General features: G+C 41.9%; 1 long non-coding RNA gene across 1 annotated transcript in view; it reads left to right on the top strand.

Annotated features, from left to right (window-relative positions):
* Positions 1 to 3,796: 3,796 nt before the first annotated feature.
* LOC145807835 (uncharacterized) overlaps positions 3,797 to 21,099 on the top strand; it is a 33,224-nt gene continuing 15,921 nt past the window's right edge. The window contains exon 1 of the long non-coding RNA XR_014351260.1: positions 3,797 to 3,991. This is a non-coding gene — a long non-coding RNA (uncharacterized LOC145807835). The remainder of the gene's footprint in view (positions 3,992 to 21,099) is intronic.

Below are 21,099 nucleotides of genomic sequence, written 5' to 3'. Positions count from 1 at the left end.
GTTGGTGGATCTCTCATGTGTTGTAGTTCAGAAAAAGAGATGGGTGTTGTGTTCACACACTCTCTCTCTCTCTCTCTTTCTCTCTCCAGGGTTCTCTCTCTCTCTTTCTCTCTCCAGGGTTCTCTCTCTCGATCCGTCGCACTACCATTACCAGAACCACCGCCTCCTTCACAACCACATCAACCACGCCCCTCTTCTACAGTAGCGCCGTAGTCCGCATCTGCCGCTCTCTTCCGTGTTCACCGCTCGATGGTGCCATTGTTTCGATGCCGAATAGACAATCTTCTGCAAGCTCTTCGCTATGCTGCTCAATTCGGCTCCCTTTGATACCGACGGTGTTTCAATTTGGGTTTATTCAATTTGGGTATATTATTTATTCAATTTGGTTTTTCTTTAATTTTTGTGGGTATTTGTTGTTTTTGTGATAGATGCTAAGCAAGTGCAAAGGTTCCTCTCATTCTTCAAAACCCTACCCCGTGTAAGAAAACCCTTCTTTTATACTTTGCTTTTCTTTGACTCTCTCTCTCTCTCTCTCTATGAATGGAAATGTTTGAAAAATCTCACAACCCTAATCTTATTGTGGTGCTCTGTTTTTAGGACCCTAGGGCTGTTTGATTCTTTGATCGCTGGTCATAACACTCGAATCTGTACGAAGGCCATAACACTTTTTTTTTTTTTGGTGTGTGTGGGTCAATGAAAGTCTTATTGTAAGTAATCTGATCAGAGCATAATTAATGTCGAATTGAGTTTGATGATTTTGTGATTGATTGGTTTTATTCAGGTATGATGAGCTTTGGATGCCATTGATTTCTGATCTTACGGTTCGATCAACATCAACTCATCATCCCCCAATGATTCTTCCTCCTATTGATATTCAATGGGTCTGGTTTTGTCACACCTTCAATCCGGTAAGCTATTATTTGATATGTTCTAATTTGAACTCTGTTCGGTTGTCCAGAAAAGTTCACAATTTGGGCTAAGTTAACTTTTGGGATTTTGTTTGCTTTTCCTCTGTTTTCTGAGCACCCAAACACAATGTAATCCAATATAACAGTCCATTTTCAGGTCTTTTACAGGCAATACTGTGATTCAAGGTTCTCAAAAATCATAGCAAAACCAGCTATTTTCAACGAAGATAATGAAGAGTATGCATTGAATAGATGCAGAGATATTTGGATCCACAGATACCCATCTGAGCCATTCTTTGTGGTTGGTACTTCAATTCATTGTGTATATACATATTTTTGGTTGTGTTATTATATACATAAGTTTGTATGCTTGTGGTTTGATTTGAAAATGGGTATGTCTTGGTACATTGGTTCTGCTCTTATCTGCTCTATGGCGGCAATTGAATATGGGTATACTCTTAATAAGGATTGCAGATGCTCTAAGACATATCCATTTTCAAATTTGATCAAAAAATGGCTAAATACAGATCAAACCATTTTATCAAATCTAAATCAAATCAAGGGATTTGTAAAAAAATTTCACCAAATGTTCAACAGTCATATTTTTAATGAAATTTCAAAAAGAGTAATTATTGGATATGCGTTTCTTTCATTAAAAATGGTTAAAACAGATCTTTAGGATAGGTTTGGATTTTTTTAGAAAGATTTGATGAAATAAAAGAGATTAAGGTTTGAGTGTTCCATATTAGATCAAGCTTTTAACCAAATTTTCTCTAAAATTTGATGAAAAAAAGAGACTAGGGTTGGAGATGCTCTTAGTATAGTGATCCTGCTCTTATTTGTATCTCAGTTAACCAAAATTTCTCTAAAATTTGATGAAAAAAAGAGACTAGGGTTGGAGATGCTCTTAGTATAGTGATCCTGCTCTTATTTGTATCTCAGTTATGTTGCATCAAATCTAGGCAGCAATTGCATATGGGTTTGCTCTCATTCATCAATTCATTGTGTGTATGTATACATATTTCTGGCTATGTTCTCTTGCTCTTATTTGTATCTCAGTTATGTTGCATCAAATCTATGCAACAATTGCATATGGCTTTGCTCTCATTCATCAATTCATTGTGTGTATGTATACATATTTCTGGCTATGTTATATACATAAGTATGTGGATTTAGTGCATGCATGTGGTTTGTATAATTTGACATTGGGTATGTCTTTAGTACATTGATTCTACATTATTTGTATCTCAGTTATGCTTCATTTTAATTTAATAACTAATCTATATGAGTTGTAGAATTTGAATGGATGTGCTATACTCATTGATGACATACTGAGAGAGTTCATGAAAAGGAAAAGAATCAAACATTAGTTAAGAATTGGAGGCAAGTAATCTTAGTGACACTTTTTTTTTTTCTTTTTCCTTTTTTAAATGTTGTGACTGCGGAGGATGAACTAGACACTTCCTACTATTTTTGGTCTCAAAGGTACTGACTCAACACACACACATAGTTAATGAAATGTTTGATTCTTTAATGAGAAATGGGTGTTAATTTTTTATTTATAAAATGGGTTTTTCTATATTATGAGTTTTTCTATTGTTTGCTAAATACTCATAAATATATACGGATCTATAAATACTTCTAAGTTTGCTAAATACGCTTTAAATACTGATATGGATTTTCCTATATTTATTGGGCTTTTTGTGTTTTTCTATTTTTTTCCCCCTTTATTTGGGAGTGGTGATTGGTAAGTTGTGATAAAATATATATATATATATATATATATAATAAGGCACAAAGGTTTTTGAAAATATGTTAGAGACAATTGTTCTACTAGGACATTTTAATGGTCCTGATTCATTTTTATATTTAGATGGGCAGCTGAGATGAACCCCTTTAAAAATACATCAATTTACTTCTTGTCCAAACACTAAACTTCTTACTCACCCACGTCTCATCTCCATCCTATCTTTAAGATCACTATGTTATTCTATCTTTATCTCCTCCCTTCTTTGTTCTCACCCACCCCATTCCCTCTTTATCTCTCTCTTCTTCCCTGTTCTTCTTCCATGCTCTCACTTCCGAAACTGCTGCTCTCCAGCCCTGTTCTTCTTCTTCCATACCTTCGCTCCCGAAACTGCTCATGAGGCACGAACACGACGCTGTGCTCTCTCTCTCTCTCCGTAAATGCTGAGAGAGAGATAGAGAACACTAATATATCTTCATATATGTTTATGTGTTTGTTTTATGCGTGTATAATTGAATTGCCTTTTCTTTCGGCTGCAAGGGCAGAGATCTGATGATCTATTTCTTGATGGCTTTGTTCTGGAGGCATATATATTCATCTCTGTCTCTATCTCTCTCTCTCTCCGTAAATGCTGAGAGAGAGAGATAGAGAGCACTAATATATCTTCATATATGTTTATGTGGTTGTTTTATGTGTGTAATGACTCGAGAAAAGGAGTTTTCCATGGCTACACAATAGACATTTTGATTTGCATTCAATTTCAATTGTTTTTATTCATTTTCGATTCTGAAATTGCTTGGATCTATATTCAATTAGTTTGTATTGGTTAGTTTGTTCGATTGACGTATGGTTTCAATTTTGGGGTTTTGAAACATTTGTGTTATCGATGTTTTGGTAGTGTGGAGATTTTCAGGTTTTTCTTTTTAAACATATGTGTCGATGATGAACAACTCTGATTCTTCCCCAATCTATCCTTGGTAAAGGTTTTGACTTCATCTTTCTTCACATCTTACGTTAACTTTTTCTCTGTTATATATATATATATATATATGTATCTATAGGCTGGTATGTATGTGGTTATAATACATACATATGTGTGTGTGTGTGTATGTATTATACAAATGATTGATTTTGTGTCATTTTTTCCAGTTAAATTAAATTGTTTATTTCGGTGGACTTTATGTGGTTCAATTAATGATGATTGAGATTCGATTTGGCTATTGATTTTATAGATTTTGTGTTTCATTTTTTTCGTAACCAGGAGTCCAGACCCAAATTGCCCAACTCAACTTTTTATTCAGAGAACATGTGTTGCCTGGTGAGACTTGAAAGAAAGGTATGAAATCTTTGTCTTGCTTACCAATCGAGCTATTGTTTGTTATTGTTTTAAAGGTTTTTAAATTAGAATGTGAGTTTTTCTTCACTATGATTTTATCAAGACTTGATGTTTCATTACTGATATTATTATTATTATTATTATTATTATTATGTGTTCATTTTGCCACTTTTGGTTTTGTTTGCTACCTTAGGATTTTATGTTTGATGGAGTGTATGTGTAATAACCCTGACCCGCAATTAGCCACTAATCGGTAATTAAGGATGTATTTAAGTGAATAAGATAAATTATGGGTTTATTATGTGCTTTGCATGATTTTGGATTTCTATCTGTTACCGGTAGAAATATCTATCTGGAAATCCCGCTTTAATATGTAAATTGAAAGCCTTATCGGCATTCGAAACCGAAATTGATTACATCGATGTGTTATTTGGAATTTTTAGAACATTATGGTAAGTTCAATTAAAAACTGATTCAGTCTGATTCGTTAAGTCGCGTTTGGCAAGCCCAAGGTTCTAATTAACGCATTATAGCATCACATGTGTAAAATGAACCCCTTGAGCTCATTTATTTTATCCCTTGAGTGGAAAAATCTAAGGAAACATTCTAGGGAGAGAGAGAGTGCAATTCTAGAGAGAGAGAGAAGAGGAGATTGAGGAGGAATTGAAGGCTTTAGCTTGAATTCATCTAGTTTGTGCTAGAACAAGAGCAATTGAAGGCTCTAGGTAAGAACCTAAGCTATAATTCATGTAGATGATGTGTTTGATTGTTGAATTCATGAAGATTATGAGCTTAAAGGTGTATATTGAGCCTAGAATGAAGAGTTGAGTTGCAATTCATGCATGCATGTGTATTTTCTTACAAATTGAGCATGTTTTCCAAGAATTCTCTCTTGCATGTTTGAAATCCACCTCGATCATGGGAAGTCATCTAGTTTCAAGTTGTTTTGGGGTATTTGATCATGTTTTAAAAAGTTTGATACAAGAAAAATCCATGCATGTTGTGTTCATAAACATTTTTGAAGTTTAAGTTGAATTTGTGAGTTTTTGACAAACTCTTGGGCCATGATTTTATGAAATAATCCCAAATTCTTTATGTTTTACAAGTTTACTATGTTATCTCAAGTTTTGGGGCCCAAGAGAGGTGTTTTGGATGGTTGAATTCGAGTTTTGAGCTTGAAGGTGCAATCTGGAAATTCCAGAAATTGCATCTACGCTCGAGCGAGGGAGTTTTCGCTTGAGCGACCACTCTGAGTTCGTGCACTCCGCTCGAGCGACCAAAAGTCCGCTCGAGCGTGAATTGCAAGCTCTTAGAGGTTTTTTATCTTTTGCAGATCGCTCGAGCAAAGGAATGTGCGCTCGAGCGACCATTCACATTTTGCATGTCCGCTCGAGCGAGGAAATCTACGCTCGAGTGGAGCTTCATTTTCTGCATGTATGCTCAAGCGAGGAAAGCTACGCTCGGGCGAGGACCTTATTTTCAGAAATTTTACCAAGTGTTCCAGGGCATGTTTTGGCATCCTCATTGCGTCTTAGGCATTCCTAAGCCTTAATTAAGTCATAGTAATGAGGTTGTGGATTAGAAACACACGAAGAAACGAATGTACTAAGTTATGAGGCTTCAAGTGTGTGTGTATTAAGCAATGTGCTAAATATGAGCTAGTTATGTAGCATGGAATGAATGATAACTTAAAGTGAGAAAGCTAAGCCATGTATGGCCACAGAAATGAGTAATAATGAGACATGTTTTGTGTTATGTATTTTGTGATTGTAGGTCAACATCTGGGGATTGAATGACCGCTTGCTGGAACCACTGCGAGTAACGTTATCGTAAAGATACGTTTATATGAAATTATGTTCCAAATGAAATGTGATAAGTTATGATTTCTGAAATGTTATATGTTTATGTGAACGAACATTACAAGTTTGAAATCTACTATGGCATCCATAGATAGTCCCAAGTCATGGGGGACGACATGAAAATGCGGGTCCATGACATACAAGTAATTACGAGATCTCGTTAGCCACTTCATTGTAGTGATATGTGTTTAATCGGTATCCGGAACCGATTACTCTAGTCAAAAGACGTTCTGTTCTATTCTGTAATATGTTCTATGGGATGTACCATTATTATGTTCTGATATGAAAATGATTATGCTATGATCTGTTCTGTACTTATGAAATGTTCGGAATTCGTTCACTAACCCCTTTACCTTAATGTTATTCACTGGGCTTTAGCTCACTGTTTGTATATATATGTATATAGGTGAGCATTCTGGAGTTCGAGCCCGAAGGCTTTTGTCTGGAACTGTGTTCTGTTGTCAACCAACCATTGTGCCTCACGTGGAGGTTCCAGATGTGTCACTTGTCATGGGTTTCAGTTACTTGTGTATTCGACTAGTTATATTGTTGGTTGTACTTAAGATACTGTAATATGTGTGGGTATAATGTATGTTGACTGTCGGATATGTATATAATGTTTTAATTATTCTGTTTCATATAAGTCAGCACAGCTCATTGGACAATTATATTTGTGTATTTGCTTCCGCTAGGCCCTTAATTTTGTCAATCTGTTCAGAGGCCTTTGGTAATCCAAGGATTACTGGCCGGTTACGATGCTGAACCTACAAGGGCGGGTTTGGGTCGTGACAGTATGTTTAGTGGGAATGATATTTTGGGTAGGGATGATTCAATTAGGTTCAGTAATGTTGTCAATTATAGTTCAATGCTCTGTTATCTTTTTGTTATTTTTGGAGGAGTTCTGATAAAGTAGTTTTTGATGAGATTTGGTTCTTTGACTGGTGTTGTTCATATGGGAGTTTAGGACGGTTTATTTATGATTTCCATTTCTTGAGATCAACCCAAAGGTCAGTAGATAAACTTGAGCTATAGACTATAGTGTTAGGCATGTTTTGGATTGGGGTTGAGAAATTCCAATAGGAGATTTGTGGGCTGACAGTGTTTAGAAACTGTATTATTACATGTTAATGTTATGAGGAATTTGCAATTACAATTAAGGAACACATACCCTATGTGAGAAATTTCTTGGAAAGTTCTGTGCTTGGCTTAAGCAATCCACATTACCTTTCTCTCTTTTTCATTTCTACAATCTGAAGATGATTAAATGTGTAACATTAGGGTATTCTTTTCAAATGGGTTTATCTATTTTCTTTCATAGACTTTGTTACAAACATTTTTTAGGCTGATTTGACTTTGTCTCTTGAAGTTCTCAAGGAAAATTGATATGTTCCAATTTCTTTTATTTTTCACCATCTATATCTACATGTTTAATTTCTTAAATAGTTCACTTCCTTCATGTTCCTAATTGATAAGGTCAATGATCTTATTTTATTGAATTTTAGATCCTCTTTCTTCATTAATTTACATCACTGTAGACACCCAATTTTTGACCGTCCTCAAGACTTGGACGTCATCGTTTGAACACTCGGTGATCATCCTTGTTTGTGTTCGTTTGGAGTTCCCGGAGGTCTCGGCTACGCGCCTTGCCTCAGGATCTCCAAACTCGACTGTTTAGTGTCTGGTTTTGTACCAAACACTTGTATTTTGCCTTGGAAGGGCAGGGAATGCCTTGTGAGGCATCCCCACACACCACCGGCCATGGCCAGAGGCCACCGGCTGGTTTTTGCTGCCACCGGCAATGTATATTGCCGGTCGGCACTATTTAGTGCCGGTCGGCACTCAATTTTGCCAAAATGGCATCTTTGGCCGGCCGACTACTGTGCATCTGCTTTTGCAGATATTTTGTCACAGCTGTCTTGCATTTGGCTCCCCTCCATACACGTGTATGGAGGGATCTCCCTCTTTAGAAGCTTGTCTTGTAAGCTTTACAAGACAATAAGCTCTATAAAGAGGAGCCCTTCTCTCCCTTGCTTAGGGTTAGACACTTTAGACACTTTAGATATTTTTAGACAGCCATTTTAGGGTTTTGAGTTCTAGGGTTAGAATCCATACACTTTCTATCTCTACATCTCCCTCTTGTGTGTGTTTAAGTGTGTTTTGTGTCTTACTATTGCACACAAACACATAGTGTTTCACCTTCACTTAGTTTCTGAGGTCCCAAGAGGTTGTTCTTGAGGTTCTTGAGTGGTTTCAAGCTTGGAGGAGCTGTTGGAGCTTCATCTTTGAAGAAAGTCAACAAGGGTAAGAAACTAATCCCTTTATTCTCCATTTTTGCATTGTATTTTTACCTATCTTAAAATTGTTTTTGAGCTTGGTGTATAATACAAAAAAGTTTTGTTTTTTAGCCCTCTTGATTGTTTATTAAGAGTGTTTTGTGGTTCGGGTTTGTTTGACCCTTCCTAAGCCTTGTAAGGCTTCATTTTATGCTATTTTGTGTAAGTTTCGAGACTTTGGTGTTTGGGTCTCTTCACCACTGAAATCCCTCAAGATTTCAGTGGTGAAGATGGTGCCTTGAAGTCTCCAAAAGGGAAGGGCCACCCCCTCCCCTTGTTGTCCTTGAAATGGACCGTTTTTGGCCTCTTGGGGGAGCATCATGTTAGAGTGTGTATTGATCATGTCTTGGCCGTTTTCCATGCTTATTATGCCATGATATAACCTTGTTGTGTGTTGGTTTTGGTACACCATGCATGCTTAGCATACCTACCATGTAATGCCTTGTTATTGCCTTAATATGCCTTAGGTTGTTAGCCCTTGTTCAAGCATGTTTTGGGCTTAGTCTTGTGAAGATTTTGTGCATATTTTGCCATGTTTAAGGTCTGTCCTAGGTTGTTTGGGTCGGATTTGGCATGCTTGGTATAGCCCCTTTGCATTCCAGCTTGTTGGCCTTAAGTATGTGAATGTATAGCATGACATTTTTGCATTGATTTGGTGATTTGGAACCATCCACCATGTCATTTCAGTCCCCTTTGCATGCCTATATGTTTGCTACTTGGTGATAGGAATTGGGCCTTGGTTCATTTGTTTGGTTTGCATTTCATTTGGCATGAAAATTGCACACTCGATCACTTGGGCCATCATGCATGGAAATGCGTGATTGGTGGTCCGAGAATCGAGACGCATGTCCCTTTGAGTCACAAACATGATAAGGGACATGATTGGTGCATATATGCCTTGAATTGTACTGCCATGCTCTGCCTTGCCCTCTGTTGCTGTCAATTGCAGATTCTGCAGGAACACTATGCCGACCGGCAGTGCCAAGTGCCGACCGGCAATCCTCTCTCTGCCGATAGCTTCACCAATGGCCGGTGGCCACATGCTACTGCCGGTGGCAATCCCATTCAGCCGGTGGTGTCCCCCAATGTCCAAGGAAGCAGTCCTGAGATTTTGGCAGCCTCCAGAGGAGTAAAGGAAGGAAAACAGAGGCAGCCTATGCATGGCGGTGCATTTCCGAGCAGGATCGAGCATGCATTGCATCGAGCTCTTCTCCCGGGGCGGTTTATCTGTTTTCCCTAGATTAGTTAATTTGCTTAGCTGTTTAGGCAATTTGTAATATTCAATTGGCTTGCGTAGTTAATTAATTTGTATTATTTATTCGGTCCATCCGGGTGAGGGCCAATCTGTAATAAGTGTGTGTGAGTGGTGTGTATGTCTTCCAATGCCCACTTCTTTCTTCCCTTTTACTTACCTGCTTTGATGGTTAGTAATAGGACATGTTCAATTTAGCATACCTTATGCTATGCATGCGTGCATTCATGCATTTGTATTGCATGCATTAGGCTCGGCACATCACGCTAACTGCATTTGTACTTCAATTCCAAATTGAATACGTGCATTAATTGATCGCATTTCACATGCCATATTTAGGGTTAGCCGAGCCTATCTAATTGCATCATGTATGTGTTGCATTAGTCAATTTGACATGAACTAGGATCACGCATATTTGCTAACTAGTTTACTGTTTTGACACGGAGTACAATGTAAGTATTTATGCTTTAGCATCCCGCATGCGTGTGAGTGTTGCCATGACAGTATGATTGCCATGCGGCTAAATGCTTATGTGATAAACTGTTTGAATGCCTGTGGGTGAAGGTTGGGTTGCTTGATTTGGAATAACTCGTTGAAATCCGTGTTTTAGCCTACTCGTGAGTAGCAAAATCCAAAACATTTTCCAAAACAAACGGATGTGCAATGCTTTTTCCCAAATTAGGCAATCTAGTCTATACTTGTTTGCTGTGCGCATAACATAGTAATTCTAGACTAATAACCGGAATAAGAACACATAAGGTTTTCAAAACTAGATATCACGGTTAGTAGAGGCCGGTCTTTAGACCGGGCGAGAGGGGGTGCTCATAGATGACCTTCCCCAATCGTACCCTAGCTCCCGAGCCGAGACAACTCCGGTGATGACGGACATGTGGCCTTCGGCACCGAGTCAGGGTTTCCTAAATTCTCCCATTTTGAAATATTTAGGTGGGGACTTTGTATCGGGCAAAGCAGTCCATGTTTGGCACTTCTTTTCAAAAATCTGTTTCTCAAAATGATTTGCCGGATTTGGACTCTTTGGTTCAAGATTAAGAACCGTGACACAAATCGAGTCCGAACTGTAGCGAGGGCCCCCCACGCGGGCGCGTCTACAGTTTCTGGCGACTCTGCTGGGGACTTAGAGAGCTCGACTCGAACTCGTGATATCCTGTTTTGACTTCATTTATGTGTCTCTTTGCATTGCATGTGCATTGGTGCGCCTAGGACACCGTGTTTGCCATCTGCCATTCCTGAACGGTTTGCCGGATGCTTGTCTTGTCAAGGCATGACCATAAGGCTGACCGGTTATGGGCTCTGACAGTATGGGAACACAAACCCCGGTTTTGTCGGGGCACCCTTTTCGACCATTCGACCTAGTGCATATCGAAATCCATAGTGACTATTCCAAACTAGGACAGGTTGCTTACCCGATTATAGGTTGTTTGAAACCGCTGCGTGCGTAGTGAAACCATAGCTGCTGACAAAATAGGACAGGGAAACCCTACCCCAACATAGGGGTGTTTTGGCTCTCACTTATCTGCTATGTGCTTTAGAGTGCGTCTTTACAGGGAATGCGTGTATCAGCTTGCAAGTTTGGGCATCAGGCCTGAGGGCATCAGTATTTTGAGAATCAGTTATATCTGCCGGTATCAGATTCAGATTTGGGGCAGTGATTTTGGGGAACAGTGATCAGTAGTAGAATACAGTTATTCAGTTATGCTTATGCCTGTTCTGATGAAATTTGGCTGAGATGCTGCCTATTTTCTCTTTTGCTAGGTAGTCCTGGAACCATAGCTTCAGAAGGCTCCAATATCCCCTGAGGTTCATTGGACTTGTACTGATAGACGTCGTCAGGTCATAGACTCAGTTCAAGGGTAATCAGGGCCAGAGAAGGCTAGTCAGGCACAGACCACCAGTACAACAGCTACCAGATCAGTGATCTTTGAGCAGTCGGGCTGAGATTTCCGAGCCTATTGCCAACACAGATATACCGGTTGCTCAGTTAGATTAGAACAGTATGTCGAGTCTGGAAGAGATGGTACGCCAACTCCGGGATAGTATGAAAGCCATGCAGTAAGACACTGTCCGTCAAGCAGAATTCGCCAAGCAACAGGCTGTGGTCATAGCCCAACAGGCAGAGACAATTGCCAGATTGGAGCAGCAAACTGGAGTATCTACTTCGCACCAGGCTCCTCCCCCACCAAGAGTTCCCATCCTCGGGGAGGCAACCCACGTCCAGGATGATACGGACATTCCAGTCGGGCCAGCTCCGCCCCCGGTTCTACCCCAGCTATCCAAGACACCCATCAACCTACCGGACTCCCCTTTTGAGTTAGAGACGGATCCAACGCCACTAAAGATGAGCAAGCTTGAAAGGTTGTTCAAGAAGGCTCAAGGCATGAAATCCGTCCCGGACATCGAGGATGGGTATACCGATGCAGCTGTGACGCTGCCAGACAGATTCAAGATGCCACGTATTGATCGTTTCGACGGGTCCGGGGATCCCATGGTGCACTTGCGGCCGTTTTCAGACATTCTAAGGCCGATGGGCCTCACCAGATTACAGAAGCTATCATTGTTTGGCCGGACCCGGTTTGGGGTAACCGCAATCTGGTATGCGAAATTGGAGAACTCTGTGAAACAGAATTGGGAAGAGATGGCTGAGGCCTTCAGTGATCAATACTCCTACAACACACAGATTGAGGTCACAACTCGTGATCTTGAAGTCACCCGCCAAGAGCCAAAGGAGGGTTTTTCAGAGTTTGTGGCGAGGTGGAGAGCAAAGGCCTCGATGATGGCTACAAGGCCTTCCGACAAAGACCAGATAAGGATGGTTGTGCGCAACCTCCAACCCAAACTAATGTAGAAAATGATCGTGCTCCCCTTCCCTACCTTTTCGGATCTGCATGAGATGGGGGTACAGATCGAGGATGCTATGAAGCAGGGCCTCATTGATCAGGAGAAGGAGCAGCCCAGGAGGGCGTTTACCCGCAGTTCGAATGCGACCACCAGCGGTGACGCAACTGCAAGATCTTCTGAAGTGGGCATGGTCGCCACCACCACACCAAGAACAGCCACCCCTTTTATTGGTGCATCCAATCCAAACCCCCGAACTTCGGACTATCTACCCCGAGGCAAGAGGGTTTTCACCCCACTCTTTATGCCTTTGTCTAAAGCCCTGGAGGTCCTACTCAGGAAAGGACATCTGAAACCGTTGAAACAACGGCCTCTACCCGATCCTCTCCCTCCAAAGCATGACCTGACTAAGTACTGCGCTTTTCATCAACAAACCGGTCATGACACCGGCAGTTGCGTCCGTCTCCGCCACGAGATACAAAATTTGATTGACAACAAGGTCATCCCCGCACCAGGTCTTGCAAAGTCTATCGGCACTTGATCGATGAACTTGTGGGGGATAATGTGATGTGATCGAGGATGAACCACCTGCGGGCGGCACTCAGTTTACTCCAGATGTGGTGTATGGCACGCACTGTTTTGAGCATTTTTGAATGCTAGTTTTGTACATTCTGACTTGGGTATTGGGTCAGTCTTGTTGTGTTGTTTTGAGTCTGTCTCTTTGTTTTGAGTCAGTCCTTTCATACTGAGTCAGTCGGGTCTGTCTTATTGTATCGAGTCAATCCTGTTTTGTTAGAGTCAGGTGATTTCGGCGGCGTTACCTTGGATATCACTTGCTTGTTTTGCGTTTGTCCTTTTGCTTTCCTTTGAGTCTGTTTCTGCTGGAGAGCCAGTTGTGCCAACAGATTTGAATGGAACAGCAGTGATTTTCATACTCTTGTGTTTGCTTCTGCCGTGTGCCAGTTGTGCCAGAAGTTTGAATGAAATGACAGTGCTCTTCGCCTGCCTTTTCTGTGCCTTTGAAGTCATTGCATCGACCTAAGTTTTCCAAAACTTTTTTCGAAACATTGTGAGAAAAACAAAGAGGAAGGAATTCCTCGGGTTTTGCAAAACTTGATCAATTGAGAGAAAGAGAGGCATGTTAAGCCCTTAATGATCGAGATCACGCTTGTTAGTATGAGTACTGAGAAGGATCCTGGCTTGATCCAGATTGGTCCTACACTGTCTTCAGCGCGAGCGATTTGTCGCTTTCTTAAAAGATTTCAAAAACTGTTTTGCGCGATCCTGTGAAGACTTGTGTGGAATCGCTCTTGAGATTGTGCAGCGTAGGATCACTCTCAGCCTCGAGATTCAATCCATTTGTTTTCGAACCTTGAACCCATTCAGAACGTTCAACGGTCAACCGCCATGTGAGGCCTGTGTGGCCAGATTCAAAGCAGCCCTCGAACAAGAGGCAAGAAAGTCAGATCAAGAAAATCAGATTTCATCAGAAGAGGCTTGCGAAGCTAGAACAAAAGCACCCCTTGAACTAGGGGCAAAAATGTCCGATATGCTCGAAGAGCCGAAGATGGATCCTTCAGTAAATCAATGCAACGGCCACTCTCCTGGATACGGATGGCTGCAAAACCCTAAAACCATTTGGCATGGACTTGTTACACTTTTACCCTTTGAGAGGCTCGTTGGGCCGAAAACCCGAAAGGGTGACCCAGGCAAAAGTTAGAGCAAGAGAAAAGAACAAAAAAAAAGGAAAAGAAAATAACAACAAGAAAAAAAGAAAAAAAGAATGAAAAGATACAAAAATTGAAAAAAAAAAAAAAGAACAAAGCTCGCAAGGTCGAAAACCCGCAACGGGTGCCTTGGCAAAAGTTAGAGCCTAAAAAGGAGAGGATAATACCCGAGTGTACCTTACCCCGAACTACGTGAGGCTTGATACCCATCTTTGGGATACGTAGGCAACTTCATTCTGAAGTCCAGCCGTAAAATACTTCAAATTCAACTGTGTCCATGTGATGGTTCTAGTCATCTTTGTCTTTTTTGTATCCGGGAGTTCGGTTGCAATCATCGCTCTGAGGACTGATTACAATACACTACGGTGCCATTCAGACAAGGGGCAACTTTCCGTTGCCATTCAATGCACTGCGGTGTCATTCAAACAAGGGGCAAGTTTCCGTTGCCATTCAATGCGCTGCGGTGTCGTTCAAACAAGGGGCAACTTTCCGTTGCCATGCAGTGTCCTTCAAACAAGGGGCAATTTTCCATTGCCTCCGATCCGAGGTCGTGCATCTCAAGAGTAGGTTCTGTCCTCGTTGAACAGTGGCCGTTTGCAAAAATAATTTTTGAGAATTTTTACTGAGGTTGACTGATCCCTCGACAATTATTCCATCTTTTCCAAAACTGGACCATTTCTTGGACTCAAAAAGGGAAAATTTTCAGTGTTCATAACCTAACTTGCATGATTTTCAGATCAAAAATCGAACAAGTATGTTAATCTAACTTTCATATTGGTCAAAATTGTTTTAGTAGAAAGCAAAAACAAAAAATGGTCAAAATAATGAACTAGGGGCACAGTTGAGTCAGGCTTCCTGTCTTTTCCCTGTTATCAATGCATTTGCCAGAAAGGGCACTCTACTTGCCAGAAAGGGTACAACTGAAGTCAACAACAAAGGGCTGAAAGCTCTCTCATCCTCCAAGCAACGGGGTATCAAGACAAGTGCGAAGCACGAACTGGAATGGGGCGAGATATTCCACTCCCTCATCTGGACAGATCTGATCATGTCCGAACTTCCCAGCAGAGCATCATCAACTGATGTCAACTACAGATTTGCTACGTACCCAGTTGTAGCGCAACCCCTCTGTGGGAGGAATTCACTGTTGTGAACAAGAATCAAAAGCTGGTAGAATACCAGGGGCAAGGGCCCACGACTTCCTGTTTATCCATCAACCACCCAGGGGAGGGATTGAAAAAAAATGAGAGATTGAAGAATAGAGAGATGCGCGATGAGAGAAAAAGTGAGAAAAGGGATTTTTCAGAAAAATAGAGCTTGAGGGCCGAGTGATGTGAGGATCACAAATGAGAAAGGGTGGGAAACAATACCCGGTGAAACAGGCTCCCTGTGCACGTCTGTGTGTCGTGTCTTTTGTTTTGTTTGTCTCGATTCTTGCTTTGAGTCGTTCCGAGCGTGTCTCAATGTGTTTAGGTTGTTTACCTTTTGTTTTCCGTTGTTGAGTCGTAGTGCGCTGTGTTCAGTCGTAGGCTCAATACCCGGTTAAGAACTCATTTCTTAACTTCAAAAATAAAATCGCTTTATGCTTAGAGTGCTGTGCCATTCTTCACGTTTGTGCAAAACAAGATTCGTTCTTTCATAAAACTGCAGGGTTTAACCCAAGTCATGTTAGAACAGTAAAACCAGGACCTATTTGAAGCTATATGGGTTCCAGACTACAAAACAAAAGCAAAAGAGGAAAATATCGGGTATCTGAGTGTGCTTCAACTTCGGAAAACTCCGTGATTGTACTCCGGATGTACCTTTTCAGGCCTTGTCAGTGCTCTGAAGAATGAGTGTGCCTCTACTCCAAGCTTAAGCCTGCTTCAAGTCAGAATGGCAATTAAAGCAGCAGTAGATGTCATCTCTCGCCAATGTAAACAGGGTGTCCCTTTTTCGAGCAGAGTTGTGTTGCCAAGTCCTCCGAAAGGTAAATCGGAGGCACCAGAGTACATGTTTGATGCCTTTCCATTGCATAGAATGTGAACTTTCATATACACTTCGATTGCATGCGTGTCGCGCATCGTTATGTTTCTGCATAGAATATGCTTTCAATGTTGCATAGAAAATGCCCCCATACTTGCATAGAAAATGCATTTTGTCGCACTGTCTTGTGCACCTGCATTGCATTGTTTTGCGCGCTCCTTTGTTTGGAAACACTGGGATACGTCCTTTTGTTTCTTATACCTTTCTGAAACACCGGGATACATCCCTGTGTTTCTCCTACCTTTCCAAAGCACCGGGATGCGTCCCTATGTTTCTTCTTCCATTCCGAAACAACGGGATACGTCCCTATGTTTCTTCCTTCTCTCCGACGCACTAGGATACGTCCCTATGTTTCTCTTTCCATTTTGAAACAACGGGATACGTCCCTATGTTTCTCTTTCCATTTCGAAACTCCGGGATACGTCCCTATGTTTCTCTCCTCCTCTCCGAAACATCGGGATACGTCCCTATGTTTCTTCTCCTTTGTCGAAACACCGGGATACGTCCCTATGTTTCTCCTCCTTGTTCGTAACACTGGGATATGTCCCTAATCCTTGGGATATGTCCCTAATCTCTGGGATACGTCCCTAACCATTGGGATACGTCCCTAATCTTTGGGATACGTCCCTAATCCTTGGGATACGTCCCTAGTCCTTGGGATACGTCCCTAACCTTTGGGATACGTCCCTAACCCTTGGGATACGTCCCTAATCCTTGGGATCGTCCCTAATCTTTGGGATACGTCCCTAACCGTTGGGATACGTCCCTAATCCTTGGGATACGTCCCTAATCTTTGGGATACGTCCCTAACCCTTGGGATACGTACCTAACCCTTGGGATACGTCCCTAACCTTTGGGATACGTCCCTATGTTTCTCCCTTTTCGGTTAAAAGCGTTCGGAATACGTTCCAATGCTCATACCATTCCGAAACACCGGGATATGTCCCTATGTTTCTCCCTGTCCCCTTTCCCCACACGATTTCAGTGTATTTGGAATTCATCTTAGGTTGCATTGTCATGCACACCTCTTCACTTGCGTTGTCGCGCACATTCTACTTGCATTGTTATGCATGCTCTCTTATCCGGAAACACTGGGATACGTCCTTATGTTTCCCCTTCCCAATTCGAAACATCGGGATACGTCCCTATGTTTCTTCTCCTCATTCTGAAACACCGGGATACGTCCCTGTGTTTCTTCTCCTTGTTCTGAAACACCGGGATACGTCCCTATTTTTCTTCTCCTTTTTCGAAACACTGGGATATGTCCCTATGTTTCTTTTTCTTTCTGAAACATTGGGATACGTCCCCATGTTTCTCCTTCAATTCGAAACACCGGGATACGTCCCTATGCTTTTCTTTCTTTCCGAAACTCCGGGATATGTCCCTATGTTTCTCCTTCTTTCTGAAACACCGGGATACGTCCCTATGTTTCTCATTCCTTGCGGAACACCGGGATACGTCCCTATTTTTCTTCTCCTTTTTCGAAACACTGGGATATGTCCCTATGTTTCTTTTTCTTTCTGAAACACTGGGATACGTCCCCATGTTTCTCCTTCAATTCGAAACACTGGGATACGTCCCTATGTTTCTCTCTCCTTCCGAAACACCGGGATACGTCCCTATGTTTCTCCTTCTTTCCGAAACATCGGGATACGTCCCTATGTTTCTCATTCCTTTCTGAAACTCCGGGATATGTCCCTATGTTTCTCCTTCCTTCCGAAACACCGGGATACATCCCTATGTTTCTTATTCCTTCCGGAACACCGGGATACGTCCCTTTGCTTTTCTTTCTTTCTAGAATACCGGGATACGTCCCTATGATTCTTCTCTTTTTCCGAAACACCGGGATACGTCCCTATGTTTCTCCTTCTTTTTTCGAAACACCGGGATACGTCCCTATGTTTCTTCATTCCTTCCGAAACTCCGGGATACGTCCCTATGTTTCTCTTTCCTTCCGAAACTTCGGGATATGTCCCTATGTTTCTCCCTCTTTGGTTAGGAGCATTTGGAATACGTTCTGGTGCTTGAACCACTCTGGAACACCGGGATACGTCCCTATGCTTTTCTTTCTTTCCGAAATACCGGGATACGTCCCTATGATTCTTCTCTTTTTCCGAAACACCGGGATACGTCCCTATGTTTCTCCTTCTTTTTCCGAAACACCGGGATACGTCCCTATGTTTCTTCATTCCTTCCGAAACTCCGGGATACGTCCCTATGTTTTTCTTTCCTTCCGAAACATCGGGATATGTCCCTATGTTCCTCCCTCTTTGGTTAAGAGCATTTAGAATACGTTCCAATGCTTATACCTTTCCGAAACACCGGGATACGTCCCTATGTTTCTTTGCATGATCATAAGTTATGTTCGGCTTCTTGCATTGTCAGTTGCATTTTGCCCCTGCCTTCGGGCGCATATCTTTATCTGTAGCTTGTATGCTTTGTCTAAGTCTTCGGCCTTGTCAAAAATGGGTCGTCTCTGGGCTTTGACACTCACTCTCGTCATTGTTATGACTTTCGAGTTCTGTCAAAGAGGGGCAACTGTAGACACCCCATTTTTGACCGTCCTCAAGACTTAGACGTCATCGTTTGAACACTCGGTGATCATCCTTGTTTGTGTTCGTTTGGAGTTCCCGGAGGTCTCGGCTACGTGCCTTGCCTCAGGATCTCCGAACTCGACTGTTTAGTGTCTGGTTTTGTACCAAACACTTGTATTTTGCCTTGGAAGGGCAGGGAATGCCTTGTGAGGCATCCCCACACACCACCGGCCATGGCCAGAGGCCACCGGCTGGTTTTTGCTGCCACCGGCAATGTATATTGCCGGTCGGCACTATTTAGTGCCGGTCGGCACTCAATTTTGCCAAAATGGCATCTTTGGCCGGCCGACTACTGTGCATCTGCTTTTGTAGATATTTTGTCACAGCTGTCTTGCATTTGGCTCCCCTCCATACACGTGTATGGAGGGATCTCCCTCTTTAGAAGCTTGTCTTGTAAGCTTTACAAGACAATAAGCTCTATAAAGAGGAGCCCTTCTCTCCCTTGCTTAGGGTTAGACACTTTAGACACTTTAGATATTTTTAGACAGCCATTTTAGGGTTTTGAGTTCTAGGGTTAGAATCCATACACTTTCTATCTCTACATCTCCCTCTTGTGTGTGTTTAAGTGTGTTTTGTGTCTTACTATTGCACACAAACACATAGTGTTTCACCTTCACTTAGTTTCTGAGGTCCCAAGAGGTTGTTCTTGAGTGGTTTCAAGCTTGGAGGAGCTGTTGGAGCTTCATCTTTGAAGAAAGTCAACAAGGGTAAGAAACTAATCCCTTTATTCTCCATTTTTGCATTGTATTTTTACCTATCTTAAAATTGTTTTTGAGCTTGGTGTATAATACAAAAAAGTTTTGTTTTTTAGCCCTCTTGATTGTTTATTAAGAGTGTTTTGTGGTTCGGGTTTGTTTGACCCCTCCTAAGCCTTGTAAGGCTTCATTTTGTGCTATTTTGTGTAAGTTTCGAGACTTTGGTGTTTGGGTCTCTTCACCACTGAAATCTTGAGGGATTTCAGTGGTGAAGATGGTGCCTTGAAGTCTCCAAAAGGGAAGGGCCACCCCCTCCCCTTGTTGTCCTTGAAATGGACCGTTTTTGGCCTCTTGGGGGAGCATCATGTTAGAGTGTATATTGATCATGTCTTGGCCGTTTTCCATGCTTATTATGCCATGATATAACCTTGTTGTGTGTTGGTTTTGGTACACCATGCATGCTTAGCATACCTACCATGTAATGCCTTGTTATTGCCTTAATATGCCTTAGGTTGTTAGCCCTTGTTCAAGCATGTTTTGGGCTTAGTCTTGTGAAGCTTTTGTGCATATTTTGCCATGTTTAAGGTCTGTCCTAGGTTGTTTGGGTCGGATTTGGCATGCTTGGTATAGCCCCTTTGCATTCCGGCTTGTTGGCCTTAAGTATGTGAATGTATAGCATGACATTTTTGCATTGATTTGGTGATTTGGAACCATCCACCATGTCATTTCAGTCCCCTTTGCATGCCTATATGTTTGCCTAGGATGCCTCTTTAGTGCTTTGAAAGCTTGTGTAGCATGTTCCATGTTTTGGCCATTGTGCATGCTTTGAAATTGAGCCACTTAGATGCCATCTAGAGGGCCCTCTTTGCATAGTCTAGGTCTGTCTTGAACCTATCTTAAGCCCTCTTAGCCTTGTGAGGCTTGGTTGGCTTAGCCATGGTTCGAGTCCCTTTGACTTGTTTCAAATACTTGGACCATTGTTGCATGTTTAGCTTGCCTTGCTGCTTGGTTTGGCACCACGTTTTAACATGATTTTCAGAGCTTATGTTGCATGCTAATTGTCCATGATATCCTCGTTCAAGTGTGCTTGAGAGTTGCCTCATTTGTGTTTAAGTGTTGGCTATTCAACATGTGCATGTGTGTATGTGTATTTGGTCCTTTATTTTGGTCACTTTGGCCACTGTTTTAGGCCTATTAAGAGTTGCCTAAATCATGTATAAGTCCATCTTTTCATCCATTTGCATTGCCTCATGTTTGCTTGTATGCTTGCATAAGTGTCTTGCCATGCCATGTTGCATCCTTAGCTTGTATGTCTAGGTTGCATTGCATCTTGCATGCATGCCTTGTTCCTTGACTTGGTGATAGGAATTGGGCCTTGGTTCATTTGTTTGGTTTGCATTTCATTTGGCATGAAAATTGCACACTCGATCACTTGGGCCATCATGCATGGAAATGCGTGATTGGTGGTCCGAGAATCGAGACGCATGTCCCTTTGAGTCACAAACATGATAAGGGACATGATTGGTGCATATATGCCTTGAATTGTACTGCCATGCTCTGCCTTGCCCTCTGTTGCTGTCAATTGCAGATTCTGCAGGAACACTATGCCGACCGGCAGTGCCAAGTGCCGACCGGCAATCCTCTCTCTGCCGATAGCTTCACCAATGGCCGGTGGCCACATGCTACTGCCGGTGGCAATCCCATTCAGCCGGTGGTGTCCCCCAATGTCCAAGGAAGCAGTCCTGAGATTTTGGCAGCCTCCAGAGGAGTAAA

The sequence above is a fragment of the Camellia sinensis genome, chromosome 14 (assembly GCF_055761805.1).
Source record: "Camellia sinensis isolate YWXY chromosome 14, ASM5576180v1, whole genome shotgun sequence".
NCBI lineage: Eukaryota > Viridiplantae > Streptophyta > Magnoliopsida > Ericales > Theaceae > Camellia > Camellia sinensis.
This window is presented reverse-complemented; position numbering and strand designations above follow the sequence as displayed.